Consider the following 7,311-nt stretch of genomic DNA (forward strand, 5'->3'; position numbering starts at 1 on the left):
GCTCTCGCAGTTCGAGGCTCCGTGTCCAAAGCCCAGTTCCGTGCCTGTTTGGGCTCAAGTCATTTGTGGGAATTGCAGGTGCCACCGGTGAGTTTCTCTTTGGGCGCTTTTTCTCTCCAATTCCAGATGTAACGGCCTTGAACTGCCAGGTAGGGATGGATGGGATATTGGGAAGGAATTCCTGGATGGGAGGGTGGGGAGGGGCTGGGATGGAATTCCCAGAGCAGCTGTGGCTGCCCCTGGATCCCTGGCAGTGTCCCAGGCCAGGCTGGACATTGGGGCTTGGAGCAGCCTGGGACAGTGGGAGGTGTCCCTGGGTTGGAATGGGATGAGTTTTAAGGCCCTTTCCAACCCAAACCAGTCTGGGATTCCCTGTGAAGGTTTTTTGGTGATATTTTATGATTTTTTGGGTAATTGCATTCCCACTGGTGGTCCCAGCCAGTGCCAAATGTCCCCACTCCATCCCTGGGCTTTAATTCCAGTGGGTCCCAGGGGGGCCTTCTATTCCAGCTGGATCCCATATTCCCTTTCCTTAGGCTGTGCTGCTGAACCATCACCAGGAGTTCCTTTGTCCTGGTGTGTATACAAAACTATGGAGACCCCGATTTGGGATGCAGGGATCCAGCCTGGACTTGGGATCCTCCTGAGCCCGAAAACCAGCAATGCCTGTCCTGCAGGACAGAGGGGCAGCAGGAGGGAGAACCTGGGACACGGTGCCTCTCTCTGCTGGGAGCAGGGGCAGTCCAGCGGCAAATCCCCTTTCCAAACCTTTATTCCCTAATTAGAGCCATCTGGAAGCCCTGGATCTCAGTGGATTCTGATTATCCAGCGAATTTAATCATGGAATAATAGAAGCGTGGGCTGGAGCGGGCAGGAGGGCACCTGAAGGACCTTTCGGTGGCGCTGCCTTTGTCCTGCTGCCGGCTCCTTTCCCTGCTTCCCGCGGCTTGCAGGGCTGCAGGCAGCTCTGTCTCTATAGAAACGGGCCCTGGGCTCTGCTGCAGGCGCTTCTCCAGGGCTTCATTTCGGGAAATTAACGGCAGCAGGAGGAGAGAAGGAGGCATAAGGAAGGTCTCCAGTTTACACATTGAGGGGTTGTTTTGCCCTAATCGGGAGGGGAAAGGGGAAGGAATATTATGGGTTGTAGATATTTAATTAACATTTAATACACGTGGAAGAGTGGGGGCATTTCCATTTCTTTTGGCCCCCAAATGGCCACAATCAAACCACTGAAGCTGGATGGAAAATGGACACGAATTAATAAATTAATTTATTTATTTATTTAGGAGAACCAGTCCCAGATGGATTTTCCTCCCGGTGTTTTTCCCTCTCTGAAGACAAACCCAGAATGTTTCTTTGGTGAAAACCTTTCTTTCTGATGTATTTGTTATAATTTGATGTTTATTATCCCGTGGGTTGCTTGGAGAGCCATCAGTGACAGAATTCCTGCCCCATTCCCAGCAAGGGCTGCCATGATTCCATAAGGAATTGGGTCTCCTAGGGAAACACGTGACTGTTCCCTCATTTACTCCTCCTTTGGGAGCAGATTCCATATGAATTCACATGGCTTTGGCTGAAATTCCAAGGATATTATTCCCAAGGGTCACTTGCCTACACTTTGGGTTGGATTGATCTTTCTTTAGGGCGTGATTTAGCAAGTGCTGGAAATTCTCCTCAGTGCTCGTGCAGCTTCTACTTCCAAAATATCCTGGGAAAAGGCTGGAATGCAGCATTCCAGCTCTGCCAGGAGCAGGGCTGTGTGGGAAGTGCTGCACAGAAACAGAACCGCTCCTGAAGAGCAGCAGGAAAGGAGGAATAAAAACCAGGAGGTTTTTACTGCTGGAAATGACTAATTTAAAACAAAACCAAAGCCTTTCCAAAGCATTGTCTCCTGCTGGAAGCAGGATTTTCCATCAGATTTTCAGGATTTGGTGAGAATGCCTAAAAGAAAGCCGGATAAATATTTCAGATGCTCAGCCGAAGTTCACTCCGGGAAGGAATTGCACCTGGAAGTTGTTCCTTGGGGTTTGTTTTATTTGGAGTGATGCTCTGGGCTCTTCAGGGTGGGGCAGGTCCCATCCCAAATATCCCATGGGAATAGAAACACTTCAGCATTCCTGGGATAAAGCAGTTCGTCTTCAGCTTTGGCCCTCCCAGATCCCTGAGGATCCGATGCTGCCGTTCTAGGACTCTCAAAAGCTGGGAGGAAGCCCTGGGCAGCCCCTGGGGTGAGATCCCCTTATCCCTCCCAATTCCCAGCCCCTGGAAGTGACTGATCCCAAAATCCCGGTGGGGAAAGAGCGATCCAAACAGCAATTTGGGATATTAAAGATTTAGAGAGGAGTGGTGAGACCCTGCCAGCTGGGATGTGAACCATGGCAGGATAAGAGGATGAGAATTTGGATTTTATTCCAGCAAAATTTGTATTCCAGGATTTTGGATGCCAGGAACAACTTCCAGGTGGAAGAGTTTGATAATATTCCCATTTTACCATCTCCTGACTCCAGAGCTCTCCTGGTGGGTGCAGAGCTCCCACTGGGCCCTCCCAGGGATGTGGGAGCCAAACTGGAACCCGAGATTCTGGATCTAAGGACAAAAGGGGAATATTTTGGAAATTATTCAATTCCCTCCCAGATAATATTCCAGCCTTGAAGTCTCCTGCCTCCCTGGCCTCCTTGACTGCGTGTGTAGGGCACCCCTGGATTTTCCAGCTCCCGGTTTGTCCGTGGCAATGGGATCATTTTGGCCCTGCTGGACGAGCATTGGAAAACAGCTTGGATTCCCTTTTTTCCCTTTTCCTCACAGGAATTCCTGCCACCAGGACTGGGGAATTCTTCCCTGTGCTGGCACAGCCCAGAACTTCCTCATGAGGTGCAGCCAGAGGGATTTTTCATGGGCACATCCCATGGATTCCTCCATAAATCTCCACACATGATCCGCAGGGAATTGGAGGCCGGATTTTGAGCGTGGGTAAGGGAGACCTGTGGGAAAGCAGCCGCTGAAGGCACCAGGACCACAACAATTCCTGAGCTCCATCGCCATAGAAACAGCGAATCCACGCTTGGGCCACGGATGCAAACCGGATTCCAGCGGGAGCAGCGGTGGGACGGCTCTGGAACAGCTCTGTGTGCTCGGCATGGAGGGGGAAAGGTGGGAGAAGGGGTTTCCATCTCCAGCTCATCCCAGTATTTCTGGTGGGTGATGCAGGTGAGCCATGGAATGGAGTAGGAGGGGTTTATTATCCACTGGTGAGGGCAAGGATGAGAGAAATCCCTGAGATGATCCCACAGAGATAATCCCACAATGGCTTTGCTTGGAAAAGCCTTCCAAGGCCATGGAGTCCAACCATTCCCAGTCCTGCCCCTGTCCCCAGGTGCCACATCCACAGGGCTTGAAATCCCTCCAGGGATGGGTACTCCGAACCTCCCTGGGCAGCTCCTTCCAAGGCCTGAGCACCCTTTCCATGGGGAAATTCCTGCTGCTGTCCACCCTGAGCCTCCCCTGGCCCAGCCTGAGGCCGTTCCCTCTCCTCCTGTCCCTGTTCCCTGCCAGCAGAGCCCGACCCCCCCGGCTGCCCCCTCCTGTCAGGGAATTCCAGAGAGGAAAAAGATCCCTCTGGATCCTCCTTTTCTCCAGGCTGAGCCCCTTTCCAGCTCCCTCAGGAATTCTCCAGCCCCTTCCCAGCTCTGTTCCCTTCCCTGGACTCCTCCAGCCCCCCAGGGCATCCCAGAGCTGTCCCCAGCACTGGAGGTGCCCCAGCAGTGCCAGCACAGGGGGACAATCCCTGCCCTGGGGCTGTGTCACACCAGGGCTGGCACAAAATGAAATTCCATCTGGGAATTCCCAAAGGAGCGTGGCTGTTGAATCCAGGGCTCGGTAGATCCTGATCCAGGTGTGTCCTGCTCTTGTCCCCCAAGCTCAGGGCTGTCACTGGGAGCTTCACCCCCAATTTCCGCCGAGGCTGCAGAGCTGAGGAGCCCAAAGGCTCCTGCAGGAGGAAAATTCCTCGTGTGGGAATGAGGGATCCTTGGCTGCTTCCCGCTTTTCCAGCTGCACTAAAGCCACGGCAACCCTGTGGAAAGGAGCAAAAAAAAAAAATGGAAAAAGGCAAATGCAGAGCAGGAAAAGGGGCAGAAATGGAGTCACGGAGACTTTTCCTGTGCTTTGTTTTGCAGGGAATAAACAGGATAGAAGAAAGGAAGGTTTGGGCTCCAGTGGCTGCAGGGCCAGCCCTCACCGGGCTCTTGGATTTCAGAATGCTTGGAATGAGCTCATCCCACAAAAAGGAGCTGTGGACACGTCCTGGATCAAGCTGAGGGTGGGGAGACCCTGGCAGAGAAGCTGTGGCTGCCCTGGATCCCTGGAAGTGTCGAGGTTGGAATAACCTGGGATAGCGGGAGGTGTCCCTGCCCACGGCTGGGGGGTGGGATTGGGGTGGGATTTAAGGTCCCTCCATCCCAAACCATTCCAGAATTCCATGAATGGAAAGCTCCCATTCCTCAGGGAGTCCCACTGGAAGGGTGTCCGTGTGTCCCAAGGGGGATCCCAGCTGTCTCCCTCTCCAGCCTGAGGAACAGCCGTTTTTCCAACCATTTTCCAGAGGCAAGCTCCGAAAAATTCAGGAAGGACGTTCAGCCTCATTAAAACCCCTCTGTGTGTTCCCTGTCCCTCCTGCCCCTCTGTGCGCGCCAAACTGTGCCAAAGGCATGGAAACAGAGAGCTGGGAATGGGATTCATCCCAGAAATCCCTTCCATTTGCATCCAAAGGCGGGATATTTATGGAAGCAGCAGCATCCTGTCCCTCTGGATCTCGGCCTGACCCAGGGAACCTTTTATTACAGCAAGAATTAATTAATATTTGATTATTTCCTGGCTCCTTGCCCCATTCCCTCCCATGGATCCCATGGGAATATTTTATTTGTATTGTGAAAAAAGGAGATTTTAATGAAATTCTGCTACTTTTGTGCTCTGAGTTGCTCAAATGGGGCAGGAAATTGAGCCCCACCCTTCAGACACATTAATTCCCACTGTCCAGGGAGGGAACAGGGAAAACAGAAAAAGATGGAATTTTTTTTCACTTCTTAAGAAATGAGAGGATTGGGAATTCCTGGAGCAGGAAAACCCAACCAAATAAAAACCTCAAAAAATCCCAACCAACCAAAAACCTTCAAAACACCAAAACAAAGCCCCGAAAAACCAACAGAGAACCCCACTAAAAAATAAAACCCAATTCCAAAGAATCCCAGGGGATATTTCAGACTTCCCCACGTTTGAAGCAGCCGTTCCCCATCCAGAGGGGGATTTTTGGTCCAAGCTGGGGAAGGTTTTCCCAGTCCCATTCCAGCATCATCCGCTCCTTTCCCTGGACTTTCCAGTGCTCCAGGACTTCTCTTTTTCTTTCTCGAAGGAAAAATTCCAATTTATTTCACTCCACCTCATTTACAGACTCATTTCATTCCCTTTTTATCCCAAAATTCCTGAGTGCCGTGTCCATCCCCAGCTCCTCAGCTTCTTCCCTGCTCCTCCTCTTTGCGGGCAGGGATTTGATCCCAGGCCAGGATGCTGGGAAAAGCCTGCAGAGCATTCCCAGCTCCCTCCCGGCCCCAAAATCCCCATTTTTGGCCCATCCAGCTGTTTATAAACCAGGATTTTCCTGCCTGGGTTGGAGCAGCAGCTGGGCACTCCAGAAGGTCCCTCCAGGGTTGTCCTTCTGCTCCATCCCAGCTGGAATTGCGGGACTGGGAGCACTCGGAGCCTGTCCCTGAGCAGGGATTTCCTGAGGCTCAGCACAGCGGGAATGGAGCACACGGAAAAATATCCCGGGAAAGGCAGCGGGGATGTGGGGGAGGGGAGAACTGGGGGAGAAGGGCTGGAATGAGAGCTTGGAAAATAGGCAAGAGAAAAGAGAGAAAAGAGTTAGGAAAGGAAAATAAAAATATATAAAATGTAAAAGAAAAAATGATATAAAATGTAAAATATAAAATAAAAAATAATGTAAAATATAAAATGTAAAATATAAATAATAAAATAATATTAAATATAAAATGTAAAATAATATAAAATGTAAAATATAAATTATAAAATAATATTTAATATAAAATGTAAAATAATATAAAATGTAAAATAAAAAATGTAAAATGTAAAACATAAAATATAAAATAATATTAAATATAAAATGTAAAATGTAAAATATAAAATGTAAAATATAAAATAATAGAAAATATAAAATGTAAAATATAAAATGAAAAATAATATAAAATGTAAGATATAAAATGTAAAATATAAAATAGAAAATAATAGAAAATGTAAAATGTAAAATAATAGAAAAAATAGAAAATAATAGAAAATGTAAAATGCAAAATATAAAATTTCAGCTATAAATAGCAAAATATAAAGTATAAAATATATATAAAACATGAAATATAAAGTATAATATACAAAGTATAAAATATCAAATAAAAATAAAGCATAAAATACAAAATATTAAATGTAAAATATAAAATATAAAGCGTAAAATACAAAATATCGAATACGAACTAAAAAGTATAGACTAAAGAAATAAAATTCAATATATAAAACATAAAGTCTCAAATATAAAATACAAAACATAAAGATACGAAATAAAAATACGAACAAAAAAGATAAAATATCGAACATAAAAGCCAGAATACCAACTGTAACTACCGAACTACAGAATCTAAAATGCAAAAGAGGAAACACAAACTGTAAATGTAAATTAAAGCACATTTGGAAGGATCAAATACCCACCGCCTGCAGCAGAGCCGGCGCCTCGGACTCCTCCCGTTTATTCCAGTTTGGAGTACGGGATCAAAGGTCAGGATTTGTTGTGGCAAAGCAAACGTTCCGTGCCTTTTCCCATCGGATTGTGAGTTTGGGATCAGAGGGATCCATGGAATTGTTGGGATGTTTCCCAGCAGCCTCTCCCAGGCGCCTTCCTTCCGCGGGGATTTGGGTTCCCTGCGATTTCCCTGCCTGTTTCAGGTGCCCACGGTTTGGGGTTGGATCATCTCGGGCCTGAGGAATTTGGGGGAAATCGGATGGAATTTTGTCCTCAGCTCCTCTCCTGGGATGCTCCTGGCACCTGGAGCTGCTGCTGGGATTCCTCGTGTCCCGCTGCTCATGGAATGAGCTGGAACAAACCTTCCTGCCCTGCCTCCAGCCCAAGGATTTAAATCTTTTTATAACATTATTTATTTGAAATATCTTCAATATTTCTATTTTAAATGTTATTTTAAAGTAAATGATATTTCAAAAATCATTATTTTCAATATCCCAACAATTAATGCTTTA

The 7,311-nt window shown here is 47.3% G+C and overlaps 1 long non-coding RNA gene across 1 annotated transcript; it reads left to right on the plus strand.

Moving 5' to 3' along the window:
• Positions 1 to 338: 338 nt before the first annotated feature.
• Positions 339 to 5,313, plus strand: LOC121670629. The gene is made up of 2 exons (XR_006018173.1): positions 339 to 3,207; positions 4,176 to 5,313. It is a non-coding gene; the product is annotated as an uncharacterized LOC121670629 (long non-coding RNA).
• Positions 5,314 to 7,311: the final 1,998 nt, after the last annotated feature.

Source organism: Corvus kubaryi, unplaced genomic scaffold (genome assembly GCF_017639235.1).
Source record: "Corvus kubaryi isolate FWS band 111438036 unplaced genomic scaffold, C.kubaryi_AGA036_p1.0 37396, whole genome shotgun sequence".
Lineage (NCBI taxonomy): Eukaryota > Metazoa > Chordata > Aves > Passeriformes > Corvidae > Corvus > Corvus kubaryi.